This window comes from Calliphora vicina, chromosome 3 (assembly GCF_958450345.1).
Source record: "Calliphora vicina chromosome 3, idCalVici1.1, whole genome shotgun sequence".
Classification (NCBI taxonomy): Eukaryota; Metazoa; Arthropoda; class Insecta; order Diptera; family Calliphoridae; genus Calliphora; species Calliphora vicina.
Window position 1 is genome coordinate 2,376,049 of NC_088782.1, and position 21,356 is coordinate 2,397,404.

Below are 21,356 nucleotides of genomic sequence, written 5' to 3' on the forward strand. Positions count from 1 at the left end.
CTTTAACTATTCCAAGTAACTAACAACACGATGCATAAGTTGGTATTTATATACTAAATATTGTTTAGGGTTTGTACAGATTGTAGATTTGTGTTTAAATTTGTTGGCAGTTAAGTGGTTTCATGAATAAAGGGACCAAAAACATTTTGGCATCAATTACACTGTGCTACAAAATACATATAAGATAGACTGGCAGAAGTTTCACAATTTCTTTAAATTATTTATAGTTTTGTTTTATATGTACACATCTGCTCAAAATAATAGGTACACCTAATTGGAAAAAATTTAAATGGCGGTAACATTGAAAATTTCCTCGCAAGCGTTAAGAATACATCATATTATTAAAATTTCTATCTGGCAATGTCATGTCAGTCAAAAATCTGGCAACTATTTGCTTTCATGTTGATTTTTAAAAACGAATTTATTTGAATTACAAAAAATTATTTGCTCATAAAAATAGATACACATCAGTAATTTGTAATTTGTTTATATACAATTTTTTTTTTGTGCAATTTTTTGTTCCTATTTACGTGAAACAGTAAGTATAATTTAAATTTTAGCAACAATTTTATAAAAAATAGGACTCTTTTGAAGAAAATGGGACGAAATCATCATTGTACCGAAGATGAGAAAAAAATTGTTCAAACGATGAGAAATCAAGGAAAATCATTACGGGAAATAGCAAAGAGCATAGGAAGATCTTTACATTTTGTCCAAAATGCTTTATCTAAAAAACAAAAAAGAGAAACTCGCGGTAGACCAAAGAAAACCAGTCCAGAAACAGATAGGCGGATCGTCCTTATGGTTAAAAAAGACCCTTTCATATCATCGAAAGCTATTTCTGCGGAGCTATGTAACGAAATCAGTCCACAAACAGTTCGTCGTCGTCTTTTACAAGCTAAATTGCCGGGAAGAATTGCCAGAAAAGTGCCACTAATGCGCCAAAAAAATATCAAGACAAGATTAGAATTTGCTAAAGAGCACTTACAATGGTCCGGGTGTGAAGGCGAAAAAAAATGGAGAAATATTTTATGGAGCGACGAAACAAAAATAAATTTGTTTGGAAACGACTGCCAAAGAAATGTACGCCGACCAAAAGGAAAAGAATTCCACGTTAAATTTACAAAAAAGACGGTAAAACATGGCGGGGGAAACATAATGGTTTGGGGTTGCTTTTCATGGAATGGTGTTGGTCCGATATTCCGAATAGAAGATACCATGAATGCTAGTGGGTATAGAGACATTTTGAAAAACGTAATGCTTCCATATGCATCGGAAAATATGACATTAATATGGACATTCCAGCAGGAAACGACCCAAAACATAGTTCAAGATTAGTTAAAAACTGGTTCTTGGAGAATAACGTACCTGTTTTAAGCTGGCCCAGCCAATCCCCTGATTTAAACCCAATAGAAAACTTGTGGAGTGAATTAAAGATAAGGCTTTCGAAGGAAGTTTTCAAAAATAAAGACGATTTATGGGAGAAAACGAAAAAAATATGGTACGAGATTCCATTGGGGAAGTGTCAGAACTTGAAATCCAGTATGCCCAGAAGAGTGGAGAAAGTTTTACAAAACAAAGGTGGATATACTGGATACTAGCTTTACTTTAATAATAAACTAATTTTTTTAAGATAAAATTTATTAGCTTTTGTTTAATAAGAATTTTTAAAAATGTATCTATTATTATGAGCACCAAATTTTTCGAAATTTAAGAAATTTAATTTACTTTATAATATTTATTATTAATTATGAAATATTTTGTTTTTGTTTTTTACTCTCCTTTTAACTATAAATAAAAATCGACTGAATTTTTTTTATAATTTTACAATATACCATTATTTTTTTTCGTTTTTAAAAAATAAATTTTGGTGTATCTATTATTTTGAGCAGATGTGTACATATGTATTTATTTTATTATTTAGGTAATTTGGAGTTATTTGTTTGTTCGTTCCCAACAATCAAAATAAATTAGTAAATATTATTAAATGGGGTCGGGTCGTATAGTAATGTGCAGCAGCACTTGATAAGATTTAATAACTAAATATGCTGGTATCTTAGCACAATGAGTTTCAATGAGTTGAAATTTCAAGACAAGAGTTAAAGAGAAAACAATTTCTAACGTATTGTTACGCAATCACACTATCACTTTGAATTTAACGGTCTGTAAGGGTTGCCTGCAACATTCATCATGTTTATAAACATTTCCAGTGCTCGAAACATCTACTTATCAACAATGTTAATAACAAGCTGTGAACAACATTAACTGTTAAAGCTGCTAACATTAACGGGCAAAAGTAGAGCTTCTATCAACTCTACTTTTGACCATTAGATAATTCATGAAACTACTAAAAGATGCACTGTTAGACTTAACATTGACTGTATTGCTAGTGTATTTTTGAAGTGTGTATATTAAAAGAGAGTGACTATTTAAATAGTTGTGTTAATTTGCTTTTATTTTCAATTAAAATTATACGGTTTATTTATAGGAAATAAACCTCTGTTTTTATTAAAAGGTAAAAACGTAGTTGAAACAAAAAGTCAACTTACTTCGATTTTTAAAGCATACCCTGTTCCAAAGTGATGCGTATCCCAGAGAGAGTGATCTGTATCAATCGAAACAAATAGTATTCGGCCGGGCAAGTTCTGGACTATAAGGCGGTTGAGGCAAAACTTCACAATCACTTCATTCTAAATAGTTTTTACAGGTACATAATATTACGGTTTCATATCTGACCGCATATTCTGGGCGTTTTTTGGCCAATGCTCGCTTTGTGTTCGGACAAGTTCCATGTGATGATCTGATCAGATTTCAGCAGATCTTAAAATTACCTTAGCGCCATGAATATTTGGCTTTGGTGTCGCTTCGGCTGGTTGTCCGGCTTCACATACGATATCTTACGTTTCGGGTTATTGTAATGGATTCATTTTTCATCACAAGTAACGATTCAGTGCAAAAATAATCTTCTTTCAAGGTCTCTTGGCTGTAATTCGTATGGTACCCAATTTCTCTGCTTTTGGATGAATCCTGCTGCTCGCAAACGTTTTTAAAGTGCTGCTTGAGTAGCTCCCAATGCCTCCAATTCTTGATCTTCAAATTATTTTGGCTGGCCTGGGCGTTCTTTGTCTTCCCTTCAGAAATCACCACTTCTGAAACGCACAAACCGCATCTCTTGCACGTTGAATCCGATGAAACACATTCATCATAAGCTTTGGTGAGCAATTAAAGAAGAAAAGCAAAACTTCACTTCTTTAAGTTGAAGTAAAGAATTTTGTTGGCACAAAATTTTACATTATCGAAACAAAAATGACAGATAAGTTATTAAAAACAAAAACAGCGTCCAAAAGATACGCCATCTATTGTAAAACCCGCATTTTTAAGTCATACACCCAATAATTTTTTTTCAAGCTTTAAAATTATTGTAATAATTACACTGAGTTCAAAACTAAGTGGTTTGTCGAGCGTTTACAGCTCAAAAACAGGATTTAAAACGTCAGGTTTTAAAGTCGACGTTTTTTTTTTCTTAAATGACACGTGTAAATTTATTTTTATTGCGTTAAAGACAAATTAGTTTGTTCAATTGTATTTTGACAAGACTCGTTTCTTCTTAGAACTGAAGATTACATGACAAAAAACCATAAACCAATGTCGCCAAATAAACCATTTCCTGGTAAATAAGGAAACGCTAATTAATGTCTGTGCTTTTCAGCTGATTCCAAGAATTATTTGATTTTTTGTTTACCCATTCAATTTACAGACAGCTTTCTAAATATAGCTTAAATAAATACAAATAAATAAATTAATAAGATACATATTTCATTTGGCTAAACAATAAAATAATGAAACAAATAAAATCACAAAACAAATAAATTATTTAACTTGAATAAAGTGACAAAAAAAAATACTATTTGCCAAAGACAAATAGAAGCTAGAATCTAAAATTCCAACAATCACACTGCTGAATCTAGCAGCAATTGTTTTTCACCAAACAGTTAAGTATTTATTAGAAACAGCTAATTGTTTATAAATAATAAAAATATGGCAATTTTAAAAAAGCCTTATTATTAAAATTTAAGTCTAATTAACAAAACATTTGTATTTGGGCAATATTTTTGTATTTGTCTAATGATCTGCTTATATTTCCTGTCAAAATTAAATATATAAATTTGATTTAATTCCATTGTAAAAGCTTTTACTTCATTACGTTCATACAATCAATATAAAATACACAAAAATGCAATTTAATGCGTAAAATGTGTGTAAAATTGACAATCAAATATGAACAGAACATGCCAAAAATGATAAAAACTAGTTTACAAACTTGACCCAGAAAAAATTTATGTAGTTTTATTGATTTTTAAAAACCCGCACGTTCTCCATAACTGGAAATAAATTCATCATCATTAAAAGTCATTGAGTCATTATAATTGACTGTTATAAATTTTAAAATTAAAACAAATGCATTTCTAGTTGGCTGAATTCTAGAATTTAATATAATTTTATTATATTTCGAATTAAATTAAATTTCTAAACTTAATAACAATAAGCCTACGTATAGTTTATTGTAAGTGTATAAGTTGTTAGTCTTATTTAATGATTAAATTTTCATTGATGGAATATTTTATGTCATTTTAAAATGTTTATTTTTAGATTTACAGTACATATCAATACATCTTATTCTATAACAATCCAAGACGAAAAACTTAGTATTGAGCTATAAGTCAGCAAAGATGTTTGTGTCCTCAGATCACTGAAACGAGAGGGTAAACGATCAGGAAATGTTTCATGCAAATGTCACCCACTTACTGAAACCACGTGTCGTTCACATCAATATCATTTAACTCCCTCACGGCTCTCCAATAATTGTCTCCTAGCATTTAATAGCGTTAAAATGCGGCACAGTAGTGTCTGTCTCTCTGTCTGTCTCTTCTAAACTACTGACAAAAGGTTTACAAACAAATCGTATCAGAATGCAAGGCTTTATAACTTGTACAAATAGGGACAGATAATCAATAAATTGTTAATATAAAAAAATAGGATATCAAAGAAAATCAATTTATTCTCTAGGTCATCTGTTATATTTTGTATATGATTTAAAAATGCAGGATTTAAAATAGATGACGTATCTTTTGAACGCGGTTTTGTTTTAATAACTTATTTGACATTTTTGCTTCGGTAATGTTAAATTTTGTGGCAACAATATTCTTTACTTCAAATTAAAGAAGTAAAGTTTTGCTTTACTTCTATACGGAAGACAAATATCGCCCAGGCCAGCCAAAATAGTTTGAAGACCAAGAATTGGCGACATTGGGAGCTACTCAAGAAGCAATTTTAAAACGTTTGCGAGCAGCATGAGACCTTGAAAGAAAATCATTTCGGGTTATTACAATAACCCGAAGCGTAAGATATCGGCCAACCAACCAAATATTCATGGCGCTAAGGTAAAGCTCTTTATTTTGTGGCAGCAAAATAGTCCTATCGATTGTGAGATGTTGAAATCTGGCCAGAGGTCACCTATAGCGAACGCAACTGATTCGTTTTAAGCGAGCAATTGCCGAAAAACACCAAGAATATGCGGTCAGACATCGTCCGAATACTACTTGTTCCGAGCGATACAGAAAGCTATCGCTAGGATACGCTTCTCTTTGGAATGGAGTATCCGATATTAGGATTACATACAAAGGAAATACATCAGAAATTCGGATAAAATGTTGCTCAAATTATTTCCAAGTATTCTGAATTTATACTGTAAAGTATACCGAAAATCGGGCAACATTTGTGCCGGCATTTGTCTTATTCCAAATAATATCGAGATGAAGTTTGACATTAACCAGTTTTATATGAACCCAAATCTTTCTACCAGCTTTTGTGAGAATCGAAATACATTTTTTAATTTTTTTGAGATTTGGTACTTAATAAGTTCAGTGAGCTTCAAAAATTATATGATTTTTTTTTAAGATAATGAAAATCCTAAAATTTATCTATCGATTAAAATTTAAATGTTTCGGTTTGTTGGAGAATGTGTTGAATAATATATTCTGTTGTGAAAAAAAAAAGATTTAAGTCGGACTATAATGATTTTCATGATCTTAAAAAAATCAAAAAATTCGTTGGTGTTTAATCACTTTTGAGGCTGTGTGTGTTTTATGATGTTTTTGTTATACAATTTTCAGAAATTTTGTTATATTTAAACATCATTTTGTTGAAAATATTGCTACATTGTAGACGTAATCTACATCTTGAGAAGAATAGAAACTGAAGCAACATAAATCTTCTTCAATTTAGAAATAGAAATTCTAAAAATTTTGTTAATTATTCGCATTCGAATTTCATGTGGTCACTCTAATTTTGCTATCTCCCTAAAAATTCAATAGATAACTTTGGGTTTCATTAATTTTTTTTTTACCAGCCACTTGAGTTTTAGACATTAAACCAAATATCAATGAGGTAATAAAATTTATAGATTTTTACTTATTAAAATGTTTAAATATATCACAATAATTGATTTAATTTAATGGAAGAAAATAACAAATTGTTTACATATGAAAGTCTATAAAAGCTAAAATTTAATAAATATGTATGTACAGTACAGTACAAAACTAATCAATAAATCACAAAACTTTCAACTAAAAGCAATTAAATTCCAGTAGTCCGACCATAACCACACAGGGAGAATAACGAAAAAAATTTAAATTTAGAGCAAGTCAAATAAATATTAACAACAAATTTGTTCATTCCAACATAAAAATGCTGTAAATAAAAATCCAATTTGATTTGAAATGGCCTCAATTCCAATTACCTTTCTACAGTTGAAAATATTTAGGTGCAATTTTTATTATAGCACAAATACTCCAAAAAAAAAACTATTGTATTTAATTTTATATATTTACAATTTAGTTTTATTGACACAAAAACTACAAAACATGCAGTTTGGTATTTAGATTTTGTTCAAATATTTCGTATTTCTACTGCATATTTGTTTTAACAAATATTTATATTTTTATGGAAAACTTACATTTATTTCCAAATATTTGCATTAAAATTTTTCCAAACGTGACTTTAACTTAATGATCGTTTAGTTAAAAATAAATTTAAAAAAACATGCCAGTAACGTTATAAATGTGTGAAATTTAAAACTTAAAAAAAATTCAATTTATATATTGGTGTGTATGTACTCAGGTATCCAACAGTTTTGGTTGACGGTCCCCAACTAGAGATTTCTAATATTATTAGAAATATATTACAAAGATACTATCTGTTAGATAGTCCAAAGAAGTCAACCTATTGGAATTCTATGTGTCCCAAACAAAAGCTTATTGATACCTAAAGTTAGTCTACATCATTGTTAGGTGTTCATATTGTTCAGGTTACGAAGATTTTCGTCAATTTACACGTACACAACCCGAATGTAAACAATAGAGCGTAATAGAGTGGTAGGCAAACAGACAGCGTAAATGCCTCTATTTGCCTACCAATGGTCTACAGGACAGCTTTTAATACGAAGATGCAGAAGTTGAGTTGACTCCTAAGAGCACTCAGCTATTAGTTACATAGAGACTAAGCAATACTGTCCTGCGGGAAATTTCTGTAATTTGGTAAAGCGAACTAGTTCAGTAACATGTGAAAAGAGTAAATAAATTCACTTGAGCAGTCGTGACAAAAAAAAATACAATTTATCAATGAATCTGGTAAAAAAAATATAATTAATTTTACTCAAATTGTATGACTAGTGTTAAAATATCCACAAACAGATCAAGGGCTTTTGAGTTACTTCCGTCGCAGTGTGCCTGTTACACACAAAATGTTCTATAAAAATACAGTTATACAGAAAATTTTATACAGAAAATACTATTATACACAAAATTTTCTATAGAAGAAACTGTTATACTCAAAAGCTTCCATAGAAAAAAAAAACTGTTATACACAATATTTTCTACAGAAAAACCGTCATAAACAAAATATTTTCGACAGAAAATACTGTTATACAGTAAATTTTTTGTAGTAAAAACTGTTATACACAAAATTTAAAGAAAAAAACTACAATCATACAGACAATTTTCTTTAATAAAAACCTGTTATACACAAAATCTTTTATAATAAAAAACTGTTATACACAAAATTTTATACAGAAAAACTGTTATACATAAAATGTTTTTTAGAAAAAAACCAGTATACACTAAATTATTTATAGAAAAAACTGTAATATATAAAATTTTCTTTAGGAAAAACTGTTATACACTAAATTATTTATATTAAAAACTGTTATACTAGAATTTTCTATAGAAAACACTGGTATACAAAAACATTTTATATAAAAATCAGTTATATACAAAATTCTCTATAGAAATAATTTTGGAATTAATCATGTGACATATTACAAAAGGGACACTTACTCTCCAATATAATACTTTTGATGCGTAACATAACTAGTCCCTAAAGTGCAGTACAAAAATAGATTAAAGTGACTTCACTCTAGAATACTTAGAGACTCTAACAATGACAAATGAATTCACGCTAGATTACCTGGAATGTATAAAGTAACAAACTGGCTTCTATTTGCATTACAAAGAGCCAAAATGACTGTAAATGGGTGCAAGCCAACTAATTAAACATTAGTGAAAATTACTGTATTTAAGGGATACCATTGACTACCTATAAAACTGTAGGGTTTGTAAACATTCATTATTTTCTTATTTACATATGACCATATTCAAAGTAATTAGTTTTTTACTGAACTCCTACAAAATAAACAAATTCTTCAAAAAATTATTTTGTTTTGAATTATTTTTACAATTAGTAGCAATTTTTAAAACAAAACAAAAAAACTGAAAGTACTTATAAGTCGAAAATAATTTTTGTTATTAGTTATTATTATTATATTCTATTGGGTGTATGACTTAAAAATGCAGGATTTACAATAGATGACGTATCTTTTGAATAAGTTTTTTTTAATTTATTCTCACTTAGTTATTGAACATTATAGAGTAAACAACATTTGCGTCATGCGCGGAAAGTTTTGCTTTACTTTTTAATTTGAAACAAGAAGAGAACTACATTCGGCTGTGCCAAATCTTAGATATCTTTCACCAAATTATACTTTAAAATAATTTTTTTTTAAATATTTTTTAGGTAAACAAAATTATTTTTTTTTGCGAAATAGTTTTTTAATTAAGTATTTTGAAAGTTTTTTGAATTTTTTTTTTGGAAAAAGAATTTATGACAAAAAAATTTTTTTGATGAAAAAAAATTAGTGTTAAAAAACATTTTTTCCGATTTTAACCCATTGTAGGTCCAACTTATATACATTGTTGCAATGGACTTTGAAATATCTATCATTGGATATCCATATTGTCTATATTAATGACTTAGTAATCCAGATATAGATCAAAAATAGGCCAAAAATCTAAGTTGTCCCGGTTTTTTCTTATATCTCAGCCATTTGTGGATCGATTTTGTCGATTTTAAATAGCAACCGAGCCGGAAGATTTCCCGATATATATATGTATGAATCATGTTTGTAAGTTATTTGGGGTCTACGGAAAGTTGATTTTAACATACAGACGGACATGGCTATATCTACTTCGCTATCTATAACGATCCAGAATATATATTTTGTGGGGTCGTAAATGAAAAATGTAGAAATTACAAACGGAATGACAAACTTATATATACCCTTGCCACTCATGATGAAGGGTATAATAAAGTGCCGCTGAAGCAGACCTATTGATCACCAAAGCTTATTTTGAATGTGTTCCATGGGTTTCAATGTTCGAGAGATGGTTTGTACGGTTCAGAACTGGTGATTTGACCCGGAAGACAAAAATCCTTCAGGTAGACCAAGAATTGGACCATGTAGATTGTTGTCAAACTCAAAAAGAACTTGCAAAAACATTGGGAGCTACGCAATCAGCATTTTCAAAACGTTTGCAAGCAGCAGGATTCATCCAAAAGCAGGGAAATAGGATACATTGCGAATTGAAAGACGATTTTGTATGTCTGAACGCTATAAGTTAAAATAATTTTTGCACCGAATTATTACTTGCGATGAAAAGCGTAAGCGATTGTATGCCTGATTCATTTGAAGCGAGCATTGGCCCAGACTAACTAATAAAAACTATTCAGAATGAAGTGGGTGGGAAGTTTTGCCTCAACCGCCTTATAGTCCAGACATTGCCCTGTCCGACTATTATTTGTTTCGATCGATGCAGAACGCTGTCTCTGTGATACGCTTCACTTCCGAATAGAGTATCCGAAATTGACTTGATTGCCACAAAGATGGGAAAAGATTATAGCCATTGGTAGGCAAAAAGAGGCATTTAATTTGTGTGCTCTTTTGTGTAAAAAATAAAATATCCACAACAACATCAAGAAACTGAATGAATTGTGTGTATTTTTACGCTCTATTACGCTCTTTTGTTCACATTCGGGTTGTTTGACGAAAATCATCGTAACCTGAACGCCTACCATGGATTATAGCTAACAATGGGCAATACTTTGAATACATTTATGTATATTGTACAAATGTTTCAAAATTTTAGAAGTCCCACATTTTGAAGTTATACACCCAATACAAATCTTTTATAACTAAATATCAAATAAAAAAAAAACTGAAACAAATCTGTGAAGTTTGGATAGATTTTGGTTGCAACCTTTACCAATTACCGAAATAATGTAATTGTCAACATTTTTGGTTATGTTTTAAAAATGTTTTCTGGGTCCCTCAATTACCAGCACCTTCACACAGAAAAAGTTTCTAGCCAAATGGATTTTCTCTCTAATAATTACACATTTACAGCCATTATTCCATTTTTAAATAATTCATATAAATCGGTCCTAAAATAGCTAAAGTTGCAAGATACATACAGCCCAATTATGAATAAAAAATTCCGCGGGAGTTTTTTCCCATTGAATTTGAATAGGAAAAATGAGAAAAGGGAAAAAACTCCCGGGTAATTTTTATTCATAATTGGGCTGATAGTTAAACTGTAAAATATTTAAAACTAGATGTATCTCTAAATCAAACTAACAGACATCAAACATTTTTATTTTCAAATATTTTCGCTGAGTGTATGAACTTGTACTTGCATGTCATGTACTACTGCTACTTTTCTGCTTTCTGAGCAATTTTATTATTTAATATTTCCAAAGTAGTTCAAATAACAAAAACCCAACTAAAAAAAAATCTAAACAAAAAGTATTTACATGTTAAAGTTTTCATAGCATACGAGTAAGTAGTCTAGATAAGTGAAAAAAAAACAATAAAATATAAATAATAAAATAGAATAGAATAATAAAACAAAGGTAATTTAAAAAGAAAAAAACTTAAGTGTTCTTCACATTGAAATCAGTCTGTGTCTGGGTTAATCTTTTCAATTCTCTTTTTTTTTTTTTTTTGATTTTAATAAAACTGTATTTTTTTGTCTTTGCTTAATATTCTTTTTATTAAGCGTTTTTAAGCATCATTATGGCAAAAAAAAAATGTATTAAGCTGGAAAGAAATAGATAAAAAAAAATAAAAAAAATTTAAACAGGTAAAAACTGCATCATGAGTTTCGATGAAAACAGCAGAATGAACAGCAAAATGGTTTTAATAACAAAAGACTCAGTAAGTCATATTTTTACGTATGTAGTTTAGTATTGAATGAAAATGTGAATAATGTGAATTTCTAAATTTATTTGCTTTAACGTAAGTTATCTATTATAGTACTCGTATTATAAATTAAACTGATTTTTATGAGCTTGTTTTAAATATGATCATGTGCGGTTTTTATGATTTTTATCTAAGATATATTCCCGGATATGGCTCTATTTCAAAACCACAATTTTTTCACAGCTTAAAGAGAGAATATGTCAATAATATTTAAAACCACAAAAAAGTAATAACATTTCCCAAATGTTATACTGATGTACATACATATGTACATACATACATTTTGTATATATTGTAGCAATTAGGTCGAGTGTAAAACTTTGTTTAATAAAGAAATTTTTTAAACTTCCAAGTTAAATTACACTTTCACGATGCCCCAACCGTATTTTACTTAAATGAGAATGTAGATTCTTTAGAAAATTTTATTAATTTTCAAACCACTATTAAGTACATATTTAGTAACAAAATAACATTAAATTATATATGTACATTGATATAAATAAATAAATTGTATACAATTTTCATATCAATCACACTTCAGTTATTTGATTTGATTTTCGATAAGTAAATACTTGTATTTATATCGAAAGATAAGATTTTTCCTATAAAATAAACTAAACATGTTTCTAATATTTCAAATTCCTGAAACTTGTTATCTAAGACATCTATCTGCCGTTTTGATTGTTTGACAAAAACTAACGAAATGGCCTAGTTAGTAAAACGAGGTAAGTGTGAATATATCGATTGTTTAGTTTCATAATGGAAATATTTATTTCAAGTTCTAATTACAAATCCATATCTTTATTGCTCAAGAATATAAATAAATGGCAACTGAGTGTACTGAATTAAAATTGTATTAAATTTATTATCGATTACTGTTAAATTATTAATAAAGTAATAAAAAATAATTATAAACTCAAGTGATCGAGTAAATTTAGAATTAAAATTTATTGCAGACGCTTAAGGGTTAGTTTTTAATATATTAGTTAAGTTAATAATGCTATACACCAAATTTTCTATAGAAAATAGTGATGAAAACTAAATTTTCTACAGAAAAAACTGTAATACACAAATTCTTGTATAGAAATGTTTAGTTTTTTTTTATAGAAAAAACTATTATACACCAAATTTTCTATAGAAAATATCCAATTTTTTGTTATGCTCAAATTTATCTATAGAAAAACAAAAAAAAAAATGTTATTTACAAAATGTTCTATGTTAAAAATATTTGTATAGAAAAAACTGTTGTATACAAAGTTTTCTATAGAAAAAAACTATTATACACAAAATTGTAGAATAGAAACTACTGGTAAACTAAAATTTTTCAATAGATGAGACTGTAATAATCAAAAATTTTTATAGAGAAAAATTTTAACAATTTTCAATTGAGAATGTTGTTGTACAGAAAATATTCAACACAGAAAACTGTTATACACCATATTTTCTATAGACAAATTTAATTTAACAAACGACATGAAAGGACATGCTTATATCGAATAGGAAATCATTCTGAAACTAATGAAAATTGTGTGAAATAGTATAAAATAAAGAGACTGCAAAAAAAGAAATACTTGTATTAAGTAAGTTAAATAAAACTTTAACCGTTCAATATAAAAATTCTCAAAAATAATTAAATTTATTAAAATGTTGTACAAATTCATTAAACAATTATCCAATTTTTTCGGTAGTTGCTTCCGTTACCTTTTTGGACGTGGTGGTCAACTTACGCTTAAAATTGGACATGTCCTGGTATACCTTTCCTGTGTTCTTTAATTCTTTGTATACAAGCGACCAATACTTTTCCACAGTTGGGTTTTACCTCCCTTGGTACAAAATTGAAATTATTTCTTCCATATAACTCAAGGGCCTTTTTTCCATAGTGGCATGATGCCTAATAATTTCAATTTAAACACTAATTCAAAAAAATATATATAAAGTAATGATTTTGTTGTGTAAACAAACTTTAACTTTAAAAAAGCGCACTTGCTAAAACATATGACAAGTTTGAAAGCTCACAGGTGGGCGAATATCGAGAGCAAAACAAAACAAATAAAAAACAAAACAAAAATCTGTTGGTTTCTTAGTTACCAAAAAAATAAAAAAAATTAGCAGAATTCTAAAATTTAAAATTTCCTTAAAGCGCCACTAGATTGGCCATTTCTCCCACTGTGCCTTGGTAAAAAATTGACATTATTTCTTCCATACCACTCAAGGGCCTTTTTTCCATAGTGGCATGATGCCAAATCGGGCCTGAAGTATGAAGGAACTCTGTGCTGTGCTCTGTGTTAAGGAAGGTAAAAACCGTTTTTGTAGACACTCCGTAATATATATTTCTGTGTTTATCGTGCCTCATGATTGGAAACTTCTTGGGGAATTTTGTTTGTTATTTTATCCGGTATTGTTCTCGTCCATCAGCCACATAAAAATCTTTTCACAAACCCGGCAAAAGAGGTGTATTTTTTAATAAAATTTTACCTCAATTTCTCGGCTCTTTCTTTTGCTTATAAGTTCTTTGCCGCATTGCGATCTGGAGCTTTTTACGATTTCAGCCCAGCATGAACTTTGGCTCTGCGCACGAAAGAACCAGATCAATTAACTTTACGAGCTGCTTCTCTGATAGAAGTGTTCGGTGCTATTCGACTTCTTTTTCGTTACCAATATCTGTTAGACCTAGGTCTAGATCTAGGTTTCCTTTCAATGCTAAGGTCTTTCTTAAACAGATTTTTTGCGAATTTTTTTAAAAGTTTAAAATATTTTTTTCACCCAATTTTTTTGGTGACCTTTTGACCGAAATAGCAGTTGAAAATATAATATCTGGCATATTTTAATTCATTAAAACTTAAAGTTTTGCAAAAAACCTTCATTGTTTATTTATTTATATTGTAATATAAAAATATTCATTTATTAATTACATTATAATTATTTAAAAGGCGAGAAAAATGTGTTAGTAAATTATTTAATTTGCAAAAATTATTAAAAACTAATATGTAGTATTAAGTAATTATTTAATAGCTGTATAAATGCACAGCTTTTCTATATGGCAAAGGAAAGTTTTTTTTATTTTGAAATTTAATGATTCATTAATACTAAAATTAATGTTCTTTTCAACACATCTCTTTTCCAATTAACACTTCAATCGTTTACATAAATAAAATATATAAAATAACGAAGATCATCAATGAATCGTTTATACAATTAGAAATAATTTATCTCTGAATCATACATAACAAAACAAGGCTGTGACGAATCTTATATACCCTGCGCCAAAGTAGACCTTAAGATAACTATTAAAAACTTGTGTGAAAAAATCGAGTTAGTTTGCCCATTTCTGGGCCGATTTTCTCGATTTTAAATAGCAACCTAAGTTAGACTATAGCAGATATATTGATCTATGAATCATGTATGAAAGTTATCTGGGGCCTTCGGAAAGTTGATTTCAACAGACAGACGGATAGGCGGACATGGCTATGTCAAATCCGCTAGCTGTAACGATGCGGAATATATATACTTTATGAAAGATGTAGAAATTACAAACGGAATGACAAACTTATAAACACAATATATACCCTTGCCACTCATGGTGAAGTGTATACAAAAATAAACAATAATAACCTTTTTGTACTTTTCCTATTGTCCAAAGAAATTAGCATCAAATGTGTTTACCATGTACAATTGTGGCCAATTAAGTTTTACTGGTAAAATGTGACATTCTTTATTAGCTATTTTCCTTATTAAAACAAGATTCTTAATGCTATAGACAATTCTTCGAATATTGAATGATGTTGTAAACAATAATTCTTCGAAATAAATAATACAAGAAAGTAAACAAAATAATTAGTAACATTTTAATGTAAAAAAAGTTCAGTTAGACACCACTACGTGATAAAAGACCAAAAAAAAAGTCCCGTTTTGCCCAAAGTCATGCACTTTTTCTTTTATGGGCCCCCAAAGATTTTTGGCATCGGTGTAATTTTTGCAAAAAAGTGATAATTTTCTCAGGCTCATAACTTGCAAACAGTTCGGAATTTGGATTTAGTCTCTGAGGCAAAGAACAAAAATTGTGAACATATAAAAACAAAAAACTTCATCTTCAAGATCAAAATCGCAAAAACCTTAAAAAAATCGATTTTTTACGTTTTTTCCTCTGTTCAGGTCCATAGGTGGCAAAACGTTCAAAATTCATGGAAACAACCAACTACAAAAATGTACCTAAGATCTCAATAAACAACTAGAACTTCCCATGAACTTCCCAGTAATGATTCTTAACAGCGTTTAGGTAGGTCAATATAAGTTGGTAAGAAAAACTAAAGCAATTAAGTGTTTTGAGCCAAAAACTATTAAATTATTATAAACTAAAGCATACTTTTAGGCAGCTTCAAACAAATTTTTTTCTAAATTTATTTCGAATTTTTTAAAGTTTATTGCGATTTGATCTTGAAGATGAAGTTTTTTTTGATTTTATATGTTTACAATTTTTGTTACAAGGGCTACAACTTTGCCTCAGAGAGCAAATCAAAATTCCGAATTGTTTGCAAGATATGAGCCTGAGAATATTATCACTTTTTTACAAAAATGATACCGAGACTCTAAATCTTTGGAGGCCCATAAAAAACGTGCATGACAGGGAGACACGACTCTTTTATCACGTAGTGGCGTCCGTATATGGTTATATTTCCATGACTCAAAAAATTACACACAGTGTAATTAGCAAAATCAAATGTTTTGGTGATGAGAATTCATTTAAGGTCCTCTACAGCCGAACATTATTTCATATTTGAAATTTTTTGTATAATATGACATTAAATAAATATCTATTTTATTTATTTTCTATGTAAAAAAATTTTTATAACGAAAAATAACATTCCAAAACAAAAGCAATTAAAAAGAAGCGTAAACAAAATGAGCTATAAAAAGAATATATTAATATTTAATAATACTTTTCTTGCTTTTATTATACAATACATTTAATTAAATATCTGCATAAAAGGTTATCTATAGGGCAGAAAATATTGTCATATTTTAGTCATTATACCGAATAAATTTTTAGCAAATTCAGGAGCAAATTTAAAGAACAAGAACTGATTTGGCGTCATTTCAATTTGACTTGCAAAAGTTTATAAGCCAGCAAACTACTTCTTAATAATGTCATGTCATTGCAAAATTGTTCTGAACTTTTTTTACTGTCCATTCACGCTCATGATTATTTTAATTTTTCCCAAATTATTTGCTATTTACCAATTGTTTATATGATTTATCTTTACTATTCGTTATGTGTGAAGTAAGACACATTTTTTATTCTGCTTCACATCTTATAATCCCAGTCGAAATTAAAAAATAAAACAAGTAAGAGAGTCATATTCGGCTGCGTCGAATCTTATATACCCTTCTCCAATTTATACTTTTAAATACAAATTTCAAATATTTCTAGGTAAACAAAATGAAATTTTTTTCAAAATTTAAAAAAAAAAATTAATTTTTTTTTAATATTTTATTTTTTTTAATTTATCAATGAAAAAAATTTATGACAAACAAATGTTTTTGTTAAAAAAAAATACTGGTTAAAAAATATTTTTCCCGTATATACATCGTTGCAATGGACTTTGAAATATCTATCATTAGATATCCATATTGTCTATATTAATGACTTAGATAAGGATAAAAAATAGGCCAAAAAATATTGATATATCAAGCAGTTTTGTATGATATTTGGGGGCTACGGAAATTTGATTTCAACATACAGACGGACAGGCGGACATGGCTATATCATCTCCGCTATCTATAACGATCCAGAATATATATTTTGTGCGGTCGCAAATGAAAAATGTAGAAATTACAAACGAAATGAAAAAATATAATAAAAATCCAACAAAATTCAAATTAAAGGAAATTCAATTTGTTAATTTATTTTCAGTAGCAAAAGCATTTGTTTAGTCCAATGTAAAACGAGTATTAAATTAACAATTTAATTATTACGAATAATGCAGTAATAATAAACAAATTAACGGCTTAAAATAATAAAAACCATGAAATTCATATAATCAGTTAAATGAGATACTGATCACGATTAACAGACACTGACATAATAACATGGCAAAAACGTGTTTGATTTTAATTAAAATTAAATTGTATACTAGGTTTTCCAAGAGGCCAAACATTTACGGAAATGAAACAAACGTTCAGAAAAATCAAAAAACTTATTCTAAACAAACCATGAAATATTATGTATAAATATTTTTGTAATTATTTCAAAATTCTTGGAAATGTAATTTTAATTAAATAATATGATTGGGTTAAATGATAAATTTCTTATGATTGGAAAGCTCTATTTAAATACATTGTAATAGGAACATAAATAGAAATTAAAATATATTTTATTTAAACAAATAAATTAATTTCATAAATATAATTTAATGCAAAACATGTATGGAATTCAATAATTTCAAATTAGTTGTTGTATGAAAATAGCAACAAAAAAAATCTCAAAATACTTTAATTGCTCTTAATGAATTTTGTATTGAAAGTATTCAAATATGTATACGTCTGCTGTATTAAAATGATATGGTTTTGTTTAGCTTTTATATTTTTAATTAAAAATTTATTGTTATTGAAAATACATAAAATTCTGGCTGAAAGAAAAGAACAATCACCATCCGCCAATATTAACATATATGTTTGTGGAAATAGCAGACATTAAGCAAAGATAAATATTTAATTACAAAATTTCAATTTGTTTGCTCTTACAAAAGTCGTGTAAGAACAAATTAACAATATTAGGAATGCATGCGAAAAACTGTTGCATACCTTAAGGCTTATATAAAAAAGGCACTTTATCTTTATTTTAAGTACATTTTGCGGATATTTTATAATAACGAACGGAGAAGCATTAAATTAGATACATTTGATCCAGAAAATACGCAAATTTCATCCAGAATTTTTAGAATATACAAATGAGGACTAAGTGGACTTTAGATAGATACATAAGATCATAAATGCTGCACAATCCGCAAAAGGTGGTACTTTTTTATTTCTCTGATATTTTTTGGAAATTTTTATAAGAAAGAAACTAGAAACATAAAATTAAAGATATGGTGTCAAGTGACCCTTTTCAAATCGATGTCTTCCGACCGGAATGAAATGTTAGTTTCATTGGATACGAGAACTCTCTGAGTTAGACATTTTGGTGAAACAGGTGTTTTTTCTCATCCAAGTAACTTGCACAGAGCAACACGAAAAAAATTAATCATATACGGACAACGCCACTACGTGATAAAAGTTTTGCCCAAAGTCATGCACTTTTTATGGGCCTCCAAAAATTTGGGGCCTCGGTGTCATTTTTGCAAAAAATTATAAATTTCTTAGGCACATATCTTGCATACAATTCGGAATTTTGATTTACTCTATGAAGCAAAGTTGTAGCCCTTGTCATAAAAAACAAAAAATTTCGTTTTTTTACCTTTTTTCTCCTGTTCAGCTCCATTGTAGCAAACCGTTCAAAATTTAAGGAAACAATCAACTACAAAAATTTACCAAAGATCTCAATAAACAACTTTCTAGAACATATGAACTTCCTTAGAATGATTCTTAACAACGTTTAGGTAGGTCAATATAAGTTAGTAAGAAAAAACTAAGTGGCAATAAACTATTAAATTATTATAAACTAAAGCATACTTATAGGCAGCCTTAACAAAATTTATTTGGAATTTTTTAAAGTTTATGCGATTTTGATCTTGTAGATGAAGTTTTTTTGATTTTATATGTTCACAATTGTTGTGCTTTATGACAAGGGCTATTACTTTGACTCAGAGAGTAAATCAAAATTCCGAACTGTCTGCATGATATGAGCCTGAGAAAATGATCACTTTTTTTTGCAAAAATGACACCAAAGCCCTTTGGGGACCCATAAATAAAAACTGCATGACTTTGGGCAAAACTGAGAGACATGGGTCTTTTTTTTGGTCTTTTATCAAGTACTGGTGTCCGTATATGGTTATATTTCCATGACATAAAAAAATAGACACAGTGTAATGATAGTTCAGGAATTTTCTAAATTAATGATACATAAAATAAGGCAATAAACGTACAAAACAATTAATAATAAGGAAAATAATTTTAAATTTCAGTGTAAATGCAAGAATATTTAAGGTTTTCCAAAAAATGCTATTTTTTTAATCACACTATTAAATGTATACAGGGGGTTTTTATAGATATTTTGTATGTATGTACTATAATTTGAATGTACATACATACATATGGGAAAAAAACAAACAATCTCTTACCTCAAATATTGACACTAAAGAGTTAGTTGCGGCGTTAAATATCCAACAAATTCCTTAACAACAACAATAACAACAGCAATAACACCAACAAACAGCGCGAAGAAGAATAAATAACAAGAAACGTGAAAACGCTTATCCAAAACACACATAAAAATAAACACGCGCACGCACTCACTCTCCCAAGAATCGGAGAAGACAATTTAACACGTCTACAAAAATGCAAACTAAAACAAAAAAAATATTCAAAATTTTACATTTTTACATTTGGAATCTTTATTCAACTTTAATTGTTTGTTCTTTCACGCTTTAAAAACTCGATGGGAAAAGAACCAATTTTTGTATTGAGATGAAACAAATACAAAAATAACAACAAAAAAACACCGATTTTTAATTAAATTCTTTATTCATTCATGGTAACATAAAGTTACCTTAAAAACATGAAATGCAAAAGAATATAGAGAGAAAAATTAAAATAATTTACGCTTCAAGAAACATAAATAAATAAATAACTTTGTATCTACTATATTCGAAATAGGAAAATTTAAGTTTTTCCAAAAATAAAAAAAAACTAAACAAATATTTATCAACACTGCCTGCCACTTAATAATAAAACAACAATTGTTACAATAACACGTGAAATAAATAATGGAAAATATACATATGTATTGAATAAATTTTTTTTACAAAATTTATTTCTTTTAAAATTATTCTTTCTCTGTTAATGGTTGCTGTCTTGTTTTATTCGTACAATAATAAATCTTTTAGCACTTTTATTTGTTTATGGAAATTTTCTTTGTTTGCTTATTTATTATTAATAAAAAAAGCTTAGGTATTCTTATTGAAAGGAATTTCAATTTCTTTTTGTATTACCACAAATTCGATTTGTTTATAGAAATAATTTATATTAAAATGGAAATAACTCGTTTATTCGTTTAACACGTTGTTAAATTGATTTCAATTGTATTTTACCGTAACCGAACCGTACTCAATAAGAGTCCACACTAGACTGATCGTGGCTGAATACAAAAGTAATGATGATCGCTGAATAGAGTTGTTTTTTTGTTTCTGTTTTTTTATTTAAAAATTTTTTAGTTATTCATTTTTTATACAAATTACTTGTTACTCGTACAACAAATGCCGCCAGCCAGCCAGCCAGTCAACGATGTTGATGATGATGACGTTGTTTTTGTTGATAATGAGTGTAGTTGGAATAAAAAATATTGAAAAAAAAAACAATAAAACAATAAAACACATAGAAAATTGAGCTCTTTCGCTTAAGTAAACTATAAATTACACACACAACAAGTGAGTACAATTAATTACTACAACATTTTCAATAACTCGTTCTCAAAAAACAAATCACTAAACTCTCTCTCTCTGTCTGTCTCTTTCAATTTCTTTTTTCATTAAACAACCACTAATATCAACAA

The 21,356-nt window shown here is 28.5% G+C and overlaps 1 protein-coding gene across 1 annotated transcript in view; it reads right to left on the reverse strand.

Moving 5' to 3' along the window:
* The window catches only part of Ncc69 (sodium chloride cotransporter 69), a 153,994-nt gene extending 133,007 nt beyond the window's left edge, over positions 1 to 20,987 (reverse strand). The window contains exon 1 of the mRNA XM_065503348.1: positions 20,797 to 20,987. The gene's annotated coding sequence lies outside the window, so the exon portion shown is untranslated. The remainder of the gene's footprint in view (positions 1 to 20,796) is intronic.
* Positions 20,988 to 21,356: the final 369 nt, after the last annotated feature.